General features: G+C 33.7%; 1 long non-coding RNA gene across 12 annotated transcripts in view; it reads left to right on the forward strand.

The window, feature by feature from the left end:
• Nucleotides 1–19,322, forward strand: part of LOC103693758 (uncharacterized) — a 67,067-nt gene that overhangs the window by 22,424 nt on the left and 25,321 nt on the right. For 2 of the 12 annotated variants that reach the window (XR_015638406.1, XR_015638411.1), the window contains exons 2-4: nucleotides 4,348–4,448; nucleotides 9,396–9,435; nucleotides 13,314–13,395. This is a non-coding gene — a long non-coding RNA (uncharacterized LOC103693758). Of the gene's footprint in view, nucleotides 1–4,347; nucleotides 4,449–9,395; nucleotides 9,436–13,295; nucleotides 13,413–17,362; nucleotides 17,393–19,322 lie in introns of all 12 variants that reach the window. The other 10 variants (XR_015638404.1, XR_015638409.1, XR_015638407.1 and 7 more) reach the window with 8 other exon arrangements.

Below are 19,322 nucleotides of genomic sequence, written 5' to 3' on the forward strand. Positions count from 1 at the left end.
CTAACAGAGAAGTCCGAAGACACGTCAAGCCTGATCTATCTGTACACATTGATTGTTAAGCGGCTGAACACTGAGTATCTATAGGAACCAAGGAAAAATGATACTAGAACCCGGCTTAGTTCAAACGTTGATTCATCTCTTATTTCAAGGTAGCATTTGATTCTTTTTAACTTACAGAAAAAAATAGATGTTTTTGAAATGATTTTTCTTTTTGATATTTTTTATATTTATTTATTTATTTACAACTTTGTCTACTTTGTTTAGAGCTTTATAGGCATAAAAGACTGCAGTCTGTATCCATCAAAATTTCTTTATTGATTAAGGAATGATAGATAGGTAGATGGACAGATACATAAATAGAATCTGATTGATTGATAGATAAACAAAAGAGAGAGAGCAGATGGCTGGATATATGTATAAATCATAGATGAAGGAAAGACAGGATGATGGCTAGTTATAATTTGGTTTTAGAGTTATTATATTTAAGTAATTTAAAGTTAAAAATAGTACAACATATTTTAATGTGAAGATCATTTTAGTTATAAAATGTGGCAATGAACACAGAAATAAGGAATTCTCAAAATCCATGGAGGAATGAGTTCTTAATTTTTTAGTAAAGCAATAAAGGGAAAAACAACCACCAAAAACCAACCAACCAAACAACAAAACAAAACAAAACAAAAAGGACAACCAACAACAGCAGCAACAACAAACCGTACAGTATAAATGACAATAAGGCTGGAAGACGTCAGTATTAAAGGTCATTTCTTGAGAAGACTGATTCTTTCTTTGCAATATTGTAACTTGCTCTGCTGTTCCTCCGGAGCTTCAGGAATCCATATGCAAAAAGGCTTCTTCTTCTTCTTCTTCTTCTTCTTCTTCTTCTTCTTCTTCTTCTTCTTCTTCTTCTTCTTCTTCTTCTTCTTCTTCTTCTTCTTCTTCTTCTTCTTCTTTAAATTAATCATTCCATTACAACTCAAATCTCAAATGATATCCCCTTTTTCAGTTACCCCTCCACAAGCCCTCCATCCCATATCTGACCTCTCCAGTCTCCCCTTTGCTCTAGGAGAGTGCTTCTCCACCTACCCACTCACTCCTGCCCCACCACTTCAGCAACCCCCTGCGCTGGGGCATCAAACCTCCACAGGACAAAGGGCCTCTCCCCCCATTGATGTCAGACAAGGCCATTCTCTGTTACATATGTATCTGGAGCCATGGATCCCTCCCTGTACCACCCTGTGCTTCCAAGGGGTGCTTGTTCTTTTTCTGGGTAGATGGTCAATTTGCTAAGACCTTCTCTTCCTCTTGAACATCACTGTATTTCAGTGTCTAAGCACAAGATAAAAGACCTTCAAATTGAGAGGCAGTTCTAAACTAAGTATGGACATTATGAATGCAGCTTGGGTGACATCTTGCACTGATACACTCAGCTGGATTTCAATAATTATAAGTTCTGATAATTTTGACACAGAGAAGAATTTCTCCCAATGCAACATGAATTTTTTCTTATTATTTCCTACCAAACAACATAAACGATGGTTAAAATAAATAGTCTATGTATAAACAAATTTTTGTTTAATGTATGCCACTTCTGAGGTCCTATCCTATCAAATCAGTCTTTGAGTAGGATATCCATTAATTTTAAACATGTTTTCATATTATAGGCAAATAATTTAAATCTAGACAAATTTAAATAACCTCCCAAAAAAGCATGGAATAAAAGGAAACCAAGGTATTATTTTAGATGTATAAATTTAGAAACACTAATATTTGAACCTAGAAATAATATGATTTTATATTTAAAAAATTTAGAAAAATAATGATTAATTTTAATTAAATATTTTATACAACAATAAAATATATTAGATACATTTAATATGTCAAAGGTTTTGTGGTTCTATTTTCATATTTTTAATCTCTTCCATAATTTATGAATATAATTAGATCATGCTAAAATATTGTTACATTTTTTAGTCCTAATTTTAATTGAGAAAATCTACAATGTCAGAGCACTTTCAAGGAGGAATTACAGAAAGGATTGAAGGAACTGAAGGTACTTGCAATCTCATAAGAACAACAGTACCAACCAACCAGACTCCCAGGGACTAAAACACTACCCAAAGAGTACACATGGACAGACCCATGGCTCCAGCTCCATGTTTAGCAGAGGATGGCCTCCTTGGGCACCAATGGAAGGAGAAGTCCTTGGTCCTACCAAGGCTGGAACCCCCAGTGTAATGGAATGTCAGGGCAGGGAGGAGGGAAGGGGGGGTTGGGAGGAAGAACTCCCTTATAGAAGGAGAAGAGGATGGGATAGGAGTTTTATGTACAGGAAACCGGGAAGGGTAATAACGTTTTAAAGGTAAATAAAAAATATCCATAAAGAAACAATGTCTTAACATGAACAATGTCAATACTTTATTACACAAATACCAAAAGATTTTATCTGAGAAATTCTTATTTATTTCAATATTAATAATTATTTAAGCAAAAACTTACAGTGAAAATTCAAATATATTTTAAAACATATAATGCACTTAAAAAGTTTAGGAAATCTGGAATAAAATACAACAACATCCACATAGCCACTTTAAGGTGAAAAAATTATAAATGAAAGACTCTCAGGTTTTAAAGCCTTCATATTTCCCCTAGGGCATTTATGCCAGTGAGCTGTGAAGGGGAATTAAGAAGAAAAGAATATAGATATGATATATAATGAGAAACTCTGCAAATAATACATCCAGAAGAAAAAAAGTGGGTGTGGGAGAAAGGCAGCTGAAAAATATTCATGTTTAAGTGTTGAAGGCAAACCACCAAGGAGTAAGTGGGAGAAATCAGTGCCAAAAATATGTGCCAGATAATTTAAGTTGATAAGCAAGGATCCTGTGATAGTAAAAATAAATTGACAATTCCATATAATATGCAGTGTGTAAAACTCAAATTAGTTTATTCAAATACTACTATAACTTGGGCCAGGCATGGTGGCTCACACCTTTTATCCCAGCAATGCGTTGTAGGCCAAGTTCATCTACAAAGTGAATTCCAGCACAGCCAGGACTAGGCAGGAGACTGCCTCAGGCAAAACAAAAACAAAATGGAAACAATAATAAAACAAAGCAAAGGAACCAACCAAACAACAACTGAAAAGTCAGTATAACTAATATAAGTCACTAATAAGACTTACATGAGATTCATTAGTCTGTCACATTTACACAACTGGTCATTTAGTAGTCAATTTAGGATAATTACCTATTAATAACCCATATCTTAAATTTTTTGTTTTTGATGAATGTGTGTTCTGTTATAAAGTTATATAAAATAAATAAAGGTGTTTGTTCTTAGACCACCCTATCAGATGTATGTGACAATCATACAGTGGACATTCTTGATATCTCAGATGCACAGATTGAGTTTTGCAAAATCATTTTAAGCATAAAACACAATCAAACTAAACAAGTAAACAATGGGGTTTTTTGTTTTTGTTTTTTTGTATTGTTTTGTTTTGTTTTTTTATGAGAGGCCAGTTCTTAAATCTTTGTGCTGTATCACTGTTTTTCAGTTCACACTGCTGGGGCATGCTAAGAGAATTCCATACATTCTAGTCACACCACACAGGAAATATTACAAAAAAGAAGAAAGAGAGAAAATCATAATTTAATCAATGTACACCCCAGATGCTTTCTGTATCTGTAACTACATCAAATTCTTTTAAACTTGAGCAGTGAATAAAATTGAAAATGACATTAAAAACTATCTTACAGGCAGCTGAATTATCTTGACCTATAGAATCCCACTAATAAATTACGGACTTGATGAACTTTAGGCTTTGCTTTCCTAGTTTAATAACTTTTTATTGTAAAAAGTATAGATTCCTTAAAATATAACAGTATAAGAAAATACGTCTGGAGCAAAAATGAAACAAACAAAAACCCTTTGTGAACTGCAGTTTCGGGGTGCAGGATCCTGGGGTAAGAAGCTATCAACCTTGCTGAATATACACATTTAAATGGATCACTGAGAGAGATAAGACTTGGAATTGGTCTTACTTTTATTCAAGAAAATTCTTCCTGAATCTGTCAAGTAGCCAATAAAATGACATGATTTACTACATCAACAGCTGCCAAAAGGTCCAACAAAATGACGAAAGACAACATCCTTGTTGTAATCAAACGGTCATTATTTTCTTTCAATACAGCAGTCTCAGCACTCTGATGAGGATGAAATCCTGATTGAAATTGCTCAATTGAGTCAAATTGCATCATGTGTTAATGTAATTGATTACAACCTCCAACACGTTAAGCAGAGCCTAAATTAAAAAATGAATAATGGTGTTGCATTTTTATCCAGCAGTAATGAAGCGTTCTTCAGCAATTCTGTCTCCGTATAAATTCATGGACATTTGAAGAGCTGACCCAAAGCCAAAACAGGGGAACATTTCACATCTTAAGGTACGTCAATGACAATCAGGATACAGGTATGAAACATAGAAGGACTCCTTTTTTGAACCCATCTCTAACTCAGATGCCAAATGTGAAACTAGAGAAGAAAGTGATTTCAGAGATTATTTCTTTAAATTCATTTGATACTTAAAATAATTAGGAGCCTTGCCTTAATTATCACACTCAGGATACTGTGTCTCAACACGTTGTTGCTATGGAGTACTAAGGGCAAAAGCTATTTACATATTGTTAGATCTTAATGGAACTTACTCTCCCTTTGATGCCTCTCACAATGGGGAGAAACTAGATCAGTGTCCACAATTTCAAGGGTAATGCTCCTACAAGGACATACCAAGAACATCCATGGTGAACTATAAAGAAAGCCTACATTATGGAAAGAATTCAAATGTTGCATATAAATTCACTGAAAATTGTTGTTTATCATAAATGCATATATTCTGTGATTAAAGTGCATTAAAATTAACTGCTAAATTTATTGATAGTGGCAGTGGCTAAGAATCACAGAATATTTCTCCTGATATAAAAATAATAAAGATACCTCTATATGAATAAAATGTTTACTAAGGTAATGGAACTATTACCCCAATATTCAGAATAATCTATAAATCCCAAAATGAGCTTCATATTCCACATTCTATATTGTTTAAAAATTAATGTTAACATCGACTATGCCCTTGTCTAATAATATGATGGTGCTATTTGATTAGCATTTTATTACATCTTTATGGTTAATGACACTGGAAAATAATCTACAAATTTAGTACTAGACTCTCCTTTTCAACAATTGCATTCCTCATAATGAATTTAGCTTTATATAGACATACATTAAAAGGCGTCATAGGGATGGGGAGATAGTTTACTCAGAGTACTTGCTTAGAATTTAAAAGCCTTAGGTCAATTCACAGCAGAAACAATGAAACAAACAATGAAAAGATTTAGGGTTGAAGGGATGGCTTAGTAAATCATGTCTCATCAATCAATTTTTAAAATTTATTTTGTTTTTAATTATAATATTTTAATCTACATAGTTTCTCCCTTCCTTCCTTCAAATTATCATATAATCTTCTGTGATGACTTGCAAATACACTGCCTTTTTTGATTTCCATATATATGTAAATATATATATGCACATATATATGTATTCCTAAATATACAATTATTGCCTGCTCCACCCACACCCAGTAATGTCAGAAGCTACACCCATAAAGTATTAACAACAGGACTGCCTAATCATCACCTGATTTCTGAAGTGGCAGAGTGACCCAGCAAATCACATCTAATGACAAAAGAGTGAGCGTAATTAAAATCCATCCCAGGGCAAAAGCTAATAACTGACAAATGAAGAGAAAGCATTAAAGTTATGTTAAAAGGTGAATTAATGACCTAGAATGCAGTAATAACACTATAATGACTAAATTTATCTGACAGTGCTTCAAATTCTGAAGTCAATCACTTTTGAATCAAGTGTCCAACTATCCCAGGGCTGATTAAAAAATGTTAACTTCCATTTAGTCACAGCAATTTCAAATCTTTCCTGTAGTAGATATTGCACTTTAAATTTCCCTAGCATTGATTGCAGATTCAGATCTTCTTGCTTGTTATTTCACACTTTTCCACATTTCATGGTTCTGCTTCCTTATTTAGCCAAACTGTAGGGTGCAAAACTGTGTTACATTCAGAGAACTGCTGACCTTAGCAGAGTTTTTAACTGATATGGGATCAGAACTGTGGTTGAATTTTTATCTTAACACATCCTAGATGAGTAATGTTAAAACTGACCATTACAACATCTGCTTTCTCTCGTATGCACAGAATTAAAGTTTCCCCATCTTCAGACTAGTCATTAGAAATACATGGTCCAAAATAAATGAGTTTTTTTCTGTCACAAACATGTAATGAACTTATTCATTTAATGATAAGAGAAGAGGATGGAAATGAAGCATACAGCCCGGGCTTTGAGAAATGTACACTAATGTAACTTTCTGAACCAAGTTTATATTTTTCTTTCCATGGAATCGCAACCCATGTGTATGTCTCTCAAAAAGTTTAAAAGAGTTTTACCAGAGGACATAATCTGTCACTCTTGGATATATGACCAAATGACTCCCTCTCCTACCATAGAGATATCGGCTCATCAATGTTATTGCTTTTCTTCTCACAGGAATCTGGAAGTGGAAGCAATCTAGATGTCCATCAATTGATAATTACATATGTAATTAAAATGTGATACATATGTGTTGTGATAATATATTAATATGCATCATGTAATATATTAATATATATATTAATCAGCTATTAAGAAAATACTCAGGAGAATAGAGTTGGAAGCAAAAATTTTCCCATGACCATAGTCTACCAATAGTCCTTAGATCAATAGTAAAAGGAAGAATTTGAGTCCCTTACCCTTTCAGAGTGGTTGCTCATAGAGCCCGTATATGCATGTTTCCTACAGATAACTATCATTGTTAATGGGCATGTAAATGTAGATGGCACTCTTTATGACATTAGTGCGGCTCTTCTGTACAACCCACCCTCCCCTCTGCAATGTTTCTGAGCCCTAATGGAGGGTGCTGTGTTTTGCCTAGAGTTGTACCTTCACTATTTTCTTCATATTGTATATTTTGATTATTTTCTTTTTATTTGATCAATCTTTCCTTCATATAATATAATTTCCTTGAGTTTCTAAATAGTTTTGACATTTTGGTCAAACGACATTTTCATGCTAGAAGCTGGTTTAAAACATGGGACCATGAAAGCCAAATTTGTGAAATTTGTAAATCTGTGATTAAATGTTGAAGTCAACAAAGTTGAAAGGAAGGAGAATGGGATATTGCATTTGACAGCCACACACTATACAACACAAGCACACCAAAAATGTGTTTGTAATAATGACATGTCATACTCATTAATAATTACAAAATGAACATCAGGGATGATTTATAACTGCTATTTTCATATTATGAATTATTTAATATAAAAAATAGTTTTCTGAACCGTTTTTTGGATACTATTATTCTCTAAAATAGCACATGATCATTCGGTATGTTCAAATGTTAATGATTATGTCTTATCAGAGAAGTTTCTTTTTTATAGTAGACACCTGGTCAAAAGAGAGATTGATGAATTCTCAGACCTTTTAAGATATCTATATCATACGACCTTTTTATAACGTCTCACAGATCATTGCAGAACAGGGGCCAGAAAAATTGTGAGAGCCTGAGGCTGTGAATGACAAAAATACAGTATTTCCCAGACATAATAAATTCTCTGAATTCACAGTGCTCAGAACAGCATCCTCATGTCCTCCACCAATCAAGACACTCTAATTATGGAGAAAGGAGTTTGGCACAAGGTTAACCTCTACATAAGGTACTAGTAATACCAATCATACCTACTGGAAGAGGCAGAGTCAACATTTTAAGGATGTGGGTCCTGCTGTGTCAACCTAATTACAGTGGGTAGACACATAGCCAAGAGTATATGAACACAATAAATTGGATCTGATAGGTTTGGAAAAAGAGGACACAAAAAGAGCTGAGTAAGAACATGGTAATTTGTTTTCCTTCATAGTTATCAAAAAGATGGACATCAATAAAGCAAGGTGAAATGGGGACAGAAAACAAATGCTGCTAATTACATGGACAAGGGTAACACATTTATACCGTTAATGGGAATATAAATGTGGCTACCCATTATAGATGTCAGTAGAATGTTCTCTCATAAAAATTAACAATAGATCAAAAGTATTTGTCAGCTAACAAGTGGATGTTGGGAACTGAACCAGGGTCCTCTGGAAGAACTAAGATGTTCTTCCCTGTTGAACTGTCTTAGCTGCATCTCTTTGTCTTTTTCATAGAGATTTTTAATATTATACTTACTGGTAAAGTCATCTCCACATCCTTTCAAGTTATATTCCTTTGATGGCTAATTTAGTTGAACATTTTCATATGTTTATTGGCCATTAGTATTTCATATTTTTATAATTGTATACTACGTTATCAAATTTATTGATTGGCTTGGTTAATTTTTAAAATTTTGATTTTTATATAATTAAAATTGTATATTGATTATTGATATATTTTTTAGATATTGTCCTTTGTCATATGGATAACTTATAAACTTTCTGGTTTTCTATCTGTATGTTGTCACTCCCTGTGTTAACTATTTCTTTGCTGAACAGTTTCTTTGCTGAATCACATTTTATGAGATTCTTATTGTCAAATGTGAGATCTATTTCTTCTGCAACCAAAACTCAATTTGGAAAGTCTTCTGTCATTCATCTACCTTGCCATTCATCTTCAACTGGTAAATGCAGAATTTCATGTCAGGTTTTTAGATTAATTGTTTGGAGTAGATTTTTCATATGAGGAGAGATATTGGGATTCAGTTCCAGTCATATATATATATATCTCATAAAACATAAATATGAAATATAAAATATAAAATATAAAATATAAAATAATATATAATACATAATACATTATAATATATAATGTATAATATATAATATAATATATAATATAATATAATATGTAATATATAATATATAATATGTAATATGTAATGTATAATATATGATATGTAATATACAATATACAATATACAATATACAATATACAATATACAATATATAATATATAATATATAATATAATATATAATATATAATATATAATATATAATATATAATATATAATATATAATATATAATATATAATATATAATATATAATATAATATAGTATACAATATATAATATATAATAAATATATATATTCAGTTTTTCCAGGACCAGTTTCTAAATATTCCACCCTTTTTCTAAGAAATGTAGGTGACATGTTTTAGTAATCTGAAATGAATGTTAACAGTAACTTCAGCCCACTTTCTTTTAAGCTCTGTATGCTTAATTGATTCCACGCTTTTCAAAATTAATACAGGACCCATGGAAGTAACCTAAGAACAAAGGCACAGTTGCTTGTAAGTATAATCATTGTAGCATTATTTGAGTAACAGGAGACAGGAACAAAAATTAGAAAAATGACTTGTATCTTACTACCAATGGAATGTGAAGACGACACTTTGGCTTTGAAAAATACTTGATTCCAGCAAATGCACGTGATAATCTCCCAATAATCATTCACAGATTACTTTGAAATATTGTCATAATTTTACATATGCTAATCTTTGAGGTAGTGCCCCATATGAAAGCAATAATATAAAGGGACATGTCTATTTAAGAAGATCAATAAAGGAAAAAGTTCCCTTCTGTTCATTTTAAAATCTCAGCAATAGACATTAATTTACATTAGATAACTAGAGGAAAATCTATGTACAATACATACGAATGTATACAAAATCACATTCATAAGAGCACAATTAGTATATACAAAATCAATGCTGTAATCAGAGTTCAGATTTAAAATAAGACAAAAAATCTCTAACTGTATTGTCAGACATATCATGACAATTTTTTTGAATATTGAGGAAATATTTATATGTACAAGTTTTGCTACAAAATTGCTGTACAGTGTGTGTGTGTGTGTGTGTGTGTGTGTGTGTGTGTGTGTGTGTGTGTGGTGAAAATTGAAGTAATACTATCTAGAGTCACAAGAGATCCAAACAAACGAGGTGAAGTGTCAGAAGAGGAAGGTAGGAAGATGTGAACAAAAATATGCTGAACATAGACGGCAAAAGTATATGAAAACCGAAAAGGTAAAAAGAAGTTAAGAATGGTAACCGTGTCTATATGTGTTCAATGAGGCTGCATGAGAACTATCTAAAGACTGCACTAAGCACATGGTTTTCATTTCAAAGCTAACAAAGTTTGATGAAAATTATTGTATTGAATATTTGCTTATTCAAATTAGCCTACTCCGTATTGACTAAGAAATTAAAACTTCCCTAGACAATTAAAGTAAAATGTTACATTTTTTAATCTAACAGTAATGCATGCAAACCTATATGGTACCATATAAAGAAAATCAAGAGACTGTCAGATTCCGCTGTAATGAGTTTTTTAAGATTTTCTTTAGTTTTTATTTGCAAATATATTTTAGCAGCAGCAGAAAAAAGGTCCTAATGAAATGTATATAATTTCATGCAATTATGCACAAAATAGGTGCTAAAAGCTTCAATTCGTCTTTAAACTTCAAAGTAATGCAATTCAGTTTACTTTGAACTAATTTTAAAATTACATGGTAGATTTAAAAGTTACAGAACAAAATGTAATGTGTACTTCTTTTTATCTTACCAAAAAAATGGAGAAGTGAACTTTAAGGGTGTTTCTTTCATTGTCGATGCCTATGGATCTTGGTCCTTTTATTATTACCATCTTTCCATTTTTATTGTGTTGTTTTGTGTTCTTTTTGCCTGGATATCAGTGTTGATAACCTTTCTGGAACAATGCCATCATTTACATCCTTCTGTAGGAGGATTTACTTTACGTTCCAAATTGTTCCAAATTTTGTTGCTTATACTCAGTTACAGAAGACATAATGAACATGTATTCAAAACATATATTTGTTAAAGCCATGCAGCTGCAGCCATAAAGTGCCTAGAATGTATTCAGGCCATGAAATGTATTGTCAATTATGTTTTAACCATGTCTGAGGGGGAAAAAAAGCATGTAAAATATATCAGACTTCCCCAGAAACTTAGCTTAGGAAGCACAAGAATGTCAGGATGCTAACCAGTTTTTTTGTTTTCCCAAGAGGAAATATGCTCATCTTTGTTGTTAAAGCTGGTATTTTCCAAAGTAGACTTGTAGTTACATTGTATGTACTTACATACATGTAGTATTCAGAGGTATAGAGGACACCAGGGAAATAGGGTTCACAGAATCAATTAAGCAGGGCTCATAGGGGCTCACAGACAATGCAGCTGCAACCACAGAGTCTACATGGGTCTGGGTGAGGCCCTCTGCATACATGCTTTAGCTTTGAGGGTTTGATGGTCTCCTAATAGTGAAAATGGGGGTGTCTGTGACTCTTTTATCTGATCCTGGGTCCTTTTTCCTCCTACTAGGATGCTTTATCGAGTCTTCATATGACGGTTGTGTCAATTCTTAGAGCATTTTCTTATGCCAAGTTTAGTTGATACTACTAGGAGACCTGCTTCTTTTTCTTTGAGGAGGGGCAACATATTTTGTTTACTTAGATTTTTTCATTCTTCTTGATTATTCTATTTATTTACATTTAAAATGTTATCTCCCTTCCCAGTTTCCCCTCCACCTGCTCCTTTCTTAAGGGAAACAGAAAAGCAGTGGATCTGGGAGAGAGGGGAAGCTGTGGTTGAGATATATTGTAGGAGAGCAGAATTTAAAAAGAGAAAATGAAAGAAGCATAAGACATTTGGAGAAAAAATATAATTTTTATGTAACCATAATTGCAAAGGCATTTTGAAAGCAAGAATAAAAACCTTGATTTAAAGTTTCCTTCTTAGCATTATAAACCTGCCTGGTAAACAAAACTTGAAGAAAGAAAACATCTGTCACAGGGACTCTAATCCAACTGGCTTTACCCTTATTTCCTCAGGAACCTGCCAGTTTCTAGACAGGTTAAGCAACTGACTCAAGGTCACCTCCCTAGTATGGTGCAGGCAGGAGCAGACTTTAGACCTGTTTTTACGTTAGAGCTCTGGCCTGCACAGTTAGCGTCCTCTTACCTCATGCACCTAAAGAGAAAACAATACAGAAATTGCTTTGCGAATGAGTGAAGTATGTGGCGTAATGAGGAGAAATTAGATTTTGTTTTGTCAAAGTGCTTTTCCACATCTGCAGGAGAGCTTCTCAAATTGCATTTATATTTTTAAACTATGTGCAAATCTATTCCTGTTTATTCCTAAATCCTCCCTTTTCAGACTACTTACTTTTCTGCTCTATTTTATGTTTGGATTGTTCCCCATTCCTGTGCTTTTGTAATGCAGGAATACCATTTCTTAACAAAACTTGTTTAACTAAGATTCAGTTATCTGGATATTAAAGTCTGATAAAATGAGCATAATCATAGTGTTTTAATTTGTTATAAAATTACATTATATAGCATATGCTGTTGCCTATTTTAAAAAAACAGTGAATTTGAACATTACAGTGGCCTTTCTATATTCTTACATTCTATGCTGTGATTTTCAATCTCTATCACCAAGATAATCAAAGACATCAAGTGACAGGTGCATAGGAATGGCATTTTCTTTTTATTTGAATGTCAATTCACTGTAGGAAAATTATTTTGCTTAAAATCTGTATTGACTCATTGATGAAACATCATTTTTACGCACTAATTTCCCAAGAAATCTACCATGTGTTTTCTGAAGAAAATGTCTCAAATACATACAGAATGAAATAATTCCATATACCTCCCAAGGTATTATGTTAATTGATTTATTTTGCAGAATATAATGTTGCTATGTGCACAGTACACTTAATTATATGTGCATATGTTAGACAACATTCTTGTGTGCTTGTCAGAGTGTGTGTCTGTGTATTTGCATTGTGTACTGTGTGTCTGTGTGTGTGTGTATGTGTGTATATGTGTGTAGAGAAAAGGAGAGCAAAATTTAATATATAAAATGCTAAGAAGTTTTCACAACGGAATCATAGTACAAGAGTGCCACCTCCTGGATCTTCTACATTTACTTCTTTTTCATAATGTCCTTGACTTTCAAATGGATTTAGATCAGGGATGTTATTTGATAGTCTTTCTCTTCAGTATTTTCCTATCCATCATCACATAGTGTTTTAAAGTGTTTTAAATCTTACTATAAACTTGCTTAGAATCCAATGAATGTATGTGGAAGATATTCTAGATGATTTAGGCTTCAAAGGATTTTTGAATTAACAGCTTTTGTATTCATGGTAGTAAGAAAGCCAAGTTCCCAAAGCACAGCACAATGCTTCTCGTGTTGAAGAGGCTGTCGCTTGATTCTACTTAAGAGTGCCAGGTAAGTCAGAGACATGAGTGAGTTTCCAATATCTTGTCCATAATCATAATGCCAGGCATATTTCTTGGTGTATGATATCACAGTCTGGGTTCGTATATGTATAGGTTTCCTATCACAAGTAAAAAATAAAACTTCATTTTAAAAAAATTGTAACAATACTGGTTGAATTAGGAAAGAGCTGGAAGAAGCTGAGGAAGAGGGTGACCCATAGGAAAAGCAGCAGTCTCAACTAAGCCAGGCACCTGAGATCTCTCAGACACTGAACCATCAACCAGGCACACACAAAAGCTGGTCCAAGGCCCCTGACACGTATACAGCAGAGGACTGCCTAGCCTTGGCTTACTGGGAGGAAACGTGCCTAACCCTTGAGAGAGACTTGAGACCCCAGAGAGTGGGGAGGCCTGGCAGGGTGTCAGTAGGGTATTGGTGACATCCTCTTGGAGACAGGGGGTGGAGGAATGAGATGAGGGTGGACCAGGAAGTGGATTATCACTGGATTGTAAAAAAATAAAAGTAATTAAAAAAAAAGAAAAATGGGCAAATATAAGTGAATACTATAAATCGCAACAAAACAAAACAAAACAAATCAAAAAAAAATCTCAAATTGTAACAGTACAGAATTATATCTCTAGAATACTTGTCCAGTTGGGAGTGTGTTGATACCAGATCCTTCATCAGGAGGCAGAAGGATAGTGTGATTTCTTACACAGGACCTCCTAATCTCATACAGCACTGGCTCTGAATCGGAAACCTTACCAAATATTTTCAAACGTGTGTCAACTGAGGATGATTATTTGTAAGGTTTAGCTTTAAATTTGTGCTATGCAGCAGTAATTGCTGCCCTGTGTTCAGTTGCAAATTATTGAGATGCTGGAAACCAGTGAATAACCTTAACAATGAAGACGATCTCTTTCTCAGCCTCATCTCCCCATCTCTCTCAGTCTGTCTCTCTGTTCTCTTTAACCCTCCCCTCATTTGTTCTCCTGCTCCTTTGACCTCTCATTCTCTCTTTCTGGACATTGTTGCCTATATTCTCTGTGTCCTTGTGAGATACACACACACACACACACACACACACACACACACACACACACACATGTATATACACATCTTCAAACTTTCATAATAACTTCCTAACTTTATGGTTACTTATTTTTAACATTTCTATACCCATACAAGTAAGATAAAATGCATATAAATACATCAAGTGTACCTTAGAACCTTAAATATTTCAGGAGAAATATACTTTTCACAGTGGGTAATACTTTATATCATAATGTGAATGCTCCCTGTCACTCTAACATTAATAGAAATTTAATATGACCAATTGTTAAAGTCTTTTAAGGAACTTCTAATTTATTCTTTTTTTGAGGAGGGTTGAGAGTCCAGGAATTATAATACCTCTCCATTATCTTTGCAAAGTGTGATAAGACATTATTTTAAACATGGAATAATATCCTTGCCCAGATATTTGCCCTTCAAACACTGTTCACACTTAAATCCCCTAAAGATAAATTCTTAAGAATATTGAGCTGATAGAAATTTGGAGAGCAGGAAAAGACAATGAAAATTTGAACAATGGCATGATTCATTTTAAGAGCAGAGGATTTTAAATGCCTATGACATAGTGATCTTTATGCAACTCAAACAGCCAGAGTCTTGAGGAAGTGAGCATTCCTATCTTATGTATAAAGCGACAGGTACATATTTGAGGCTTCTGCATTAGACTCTTCTATTAGTTCCAGTGATGTCATCAATGTACCAAATGTAAAACGAGTGCAGCTTGTGCATCAGGGATTTGCACCTTGTAAAGCTTTGTGACTTGCTTTCTATATAAAAGAGCTTAAAAATTGTTGAGCCTAATAACAAAGCACTTCAGAGCTGTGTGGTAAGCTCTCTTTAGATGCCCACACAACAACCATGAAAGTCACAGACAGGTAAATAAGCTATGCAAAGGACAACAAGTTTCTCCAAATCTCTTCTAAGTTATTTGCTGAGTCAGTTAAATTAATGTCAATACAAATTTCGTTGATGACTCTATACATTCTGGAGACATATGAATTCTCTATGTAATTTAGTAAATACAATCTTGGACTTTAAATGAAACAAGATAATCTAGAGGGAACATTTTTCAATATATATCATCCATTTAGTGGTAATGAGAGTTAGTCAGGAGGTCTTTGAAAAAAGTGGTTCCTTGTACACAAATATAAATATAACTAAGTTCATAAACAAAGTTTCTCTTTTAATGTTTTATGATATATATATATTCTCCAAACTTGCATAATAACTTCCAAACTTTACAATTACTTATTTTTAACATTAATATACCCATACAAGTAAGATTAAATGCATATAAATACATCAAGTATACCTTAGAACCTTAAAAATTTATATATATATATATATATATATATATATATATAAAGAGGTCTTGTAAAATGATCTTGTAACTATGAAAGAATTTGTGGTTCATAAAAATCTACTACAAGAATCAAAATTTGAGTAGTATCAGTATCGTGTAATTGTAGCCCAGCATCCTTCTAAGATACCACGAATATGGCACTATTCTAGAAATGTGCCCAAATATGTTTTTTTTAAATCATCAGTCTCTAAAGCTACTGAAAGCCAGAGCTTGGAGCAGTAGGTATGACATTCCGGAATTCTTGAATCAATTTATTACCCAGTTAAATACAAGGGATTTTCATATTGGAATATGTGGCTGCTCATTTACCTCTGCAGTTCCAGGGAATTGTCTGCAGTAACCAGGACCCAGCCACTCTACAAAATAATGTCTATGAGAAAGTACCTGGGGAAGAAATAAGAACTGACTTACAGTTCAAGTAACTAACCACTAGCCCGTGTGGGAGATCTGGAAATAATATAACTCGACTGCAATGTATATTTTGGACGGTTATTCCTTGAAGAAATATGGCTTCAGTGCCATTATTTAGTATCTTGTAGGTCTATGGAAGAATTCAGAAAAATATAAAACCACAAAGCAAAGCACTTTAAAGCTACAAGCCATTCTTTGAAAGCAGTTATCTAAAAATGGTTCAATCTTCTGAAGTTAGAACGATGAAAGAGTCCAAGATAACTGATTAAAGATCTCTCTGTTCTATGCTTAATGTTATAAAAAAAAGTCCTAGTATGACTAAGGTCACAGCCATAAACAACCTACATTATAACATTCATGGGATGTTTGCAGATATAAATAAGATATCCTAAGTGAGTGATGAAATTTCGGAATATAAATTCTACGAAAAGGCAACAATTAACAACTACAATCACCATTTGATTAATGGACAGACGTTATTGGAATCTTTTAGTAAAAGCAATTAGCAAAACCAAATATTTCATGCCAAATTTGGACATGGTTTGACCATATGTAAATGAAATCAATTAAGTCTAATTATCTTATTATAGATGTTTAATGACTTTTGATAAGAAATTTGAGAAAAATAAGTGATATGTCTTGTAAAAGTTTTGATGATTTCTATCTTAACCATTCTAAATACAATAAAAGTATTGGTGATTTACTTAACTGTACATCAATCACACCAAAGTTGATTTCTGTAGTCAATATGTTTTTACTTCTCTTGTTTTCATGTTTCCTCATGAGATTGTACTTATTCCTTAGCCAATCAATAGATGTTATGTGTCCACATTATTATAAGAAGTATATTTAGTGGTAGATACCGGAGACAGCAACATGGAGTACCGAAAGGAAATGCATTGTGTACAGTTTTTCCAGGCAAATCACCATCCCTCTCTTTTGAAACCTTTAGTACATCCTGCTTTAGATTTCAACTTTCCAGGCTAAGAGAACTGGGTGCCATATCTTCTTATTCCAAGTCTTCTAATAAATTTAAATGGGCAGAGAATAATGAATGTAATTACCTGATTTTTGTGCACTTCCTGCTGCTATAGGAGTAATTAGAACTTCTTTCTTTCTTTGTTCATTTAGTCTGTATTTCAGCAATCTGGAAAGCTTTGAGTGAGTACCCATATCTGGAGAGAACCAGACATATATAGGCTCTCTGTCCTGCTAAGACTGGACCCTCCAGTGTAGGGGAAAGTCGGGGGAGGGGACGGGAAGTAGGGGTGGTTGGGGAGGGGGAACACCTTTATAGAAGACAGGGAAGGGGACAGGCTAGGGGGCTTATGGCCAGAAAACCAGGAAAGGGAATAACATTTGAAATGTAAATCAGAGAGGGAGGGAAGGAGGGAGGGAAGGAGGGAGGGAGGGAAGGAGGGAGGGAGGGAGGGAGGGAGGGAAGGAGGGAGGGAGGGAGGGAGGGAGGGAGGGAAGGAGGGAGGGAGGGAGGGAGGGAGGGAGGGAGGGAGAGGGTAAACCGACCTGTTCTTCCAAGGTCATGGTGTGGTGATGCCCCTGATGTTGTTATGGCTTTCATTGATCTGTCTGGGATAGGAATGTTTTCCAGTGCATCAGATTGATCTAAGCTTCTCTGAGAGCTCCTTAAAAATTTCCTCAGAGAAATCAGTGGTTGAGGGTATGAGATTACCTATCTTAAGGCATCTATTTGGGATGATTTTCATATCTTTTTTTTTTTAATTCAGAGTATGTGCTGATACATTGTCTGGAGTAGATGATCAGAGATCCTTTCAAACTGGATTGAAAATTGTACATTCCTCCAGATTTGTTTTTAATTTTAAGAAAGAATACTAAAGCAAAATAAAACACTTAAAATCAATCTATATATAGAATTCTTCTGTATAATATAGTCTTACTCTAATCTAGAGTTTTTTAAAACTCTTTTTATTAAAACAAATATGCCAGTGATGTTTCTAAAAAAATTATGTTTCTTTTGTATTAGCAACCTGCCTTGTTTACTGTGCAAAATAAAGATAGATCTAATTCTCTTGCACTAAAATATCACCCTTTGCATATTATTTAATTGAACGGCAAAAATAAAATACTTGTTGAAGTTATCATCAATAGTCACTGGAGTGGTACTACCTTTCCTTGATAAACCTGCAAGCCTTTATAAAAGCCTACTTTTTTGATTGTTGAAAATAATATAAAACAAACTTATTAATTTGGCATGTGAACATGCATGTGACACAATGCATTTCAGAGAACAACTGGTGGGAGTCAGATTTCCACTTCCACCAAATGAGTTCTAAAATCAAGCTAGTTTGTCAGGATTGGTGTCAAGAACCTTTAACTACTGAGCCATTTTGTTCATAGCTTTGAGTGTAGCGAATCTCAAGCTGGTTACACATAAAGAAAATCTGTGTGACGTGTATGTTTTGTGGGTAGAAATGAGTGTATTCATTTTATTCTTGAAAAATTTCAGACCTTTTTAAGAGACTCTCAAAAGTAAAGTGAGCACAATGTACTAATGATTAAAATCACTAAAGAACATCAAGAAGACAGAGAAATGAAGATTAAAAATAAATTATTGCTTGTTTCATAAAATTAAAATACCAAAATACAGGCCTTTTCATTTTCTGAACAGCCCCATGGTGGTGGGCAAGAGCAAGTAGCTGAGCAAAGGCAGAAAATAAAGGAGCCCAAAAGAAAGTGGTGGAGCCATTGTTTAAGAAGAATTGGCATTATGTGAAAATTACAGCTATGTTCAGTATTAGAAATGTTGGGAAAATACTAGTCTTGAAATTGCATGGGTTTAAGGGTCAAGTGATTGAAGTGAACCTTGCTGGTCTGCAGAATGATAAAGATTCATTTAGAAAAGTCACTCAATGAACATCTCAAAGAACAAATTGTCTTTTTTACAAAGAAGCTTCTCTTTGTGTGCTTAAAATCCACCTTCTTGGGTCAAGAAAAACTAAACACGTGACTGTTTCTCCAGATGAGGATGTTCTGTGGCTCATCCTGTGTGGGACTGACTGTTCCTTAGATTTATACACATTCTTCGCCACATTAAATTTTTGACCTATTAAAA

The sequence above is a fragment of the Rattus norvegicus genome, chromosome 15 (assembly GCF_021556685.1).
Source record: "Rattus norvegicus strain SHRSP/BbbUtx chromosome 15, alternate assembly SHRSP_T2T, whole genome shotgun sequence".
Classification (NCBI taxonomy): Eukaryota; Metazoa; Chordata; class Mammalia; order Rodentia; family Muridae; genus Rattus; species Rattus norvegicus.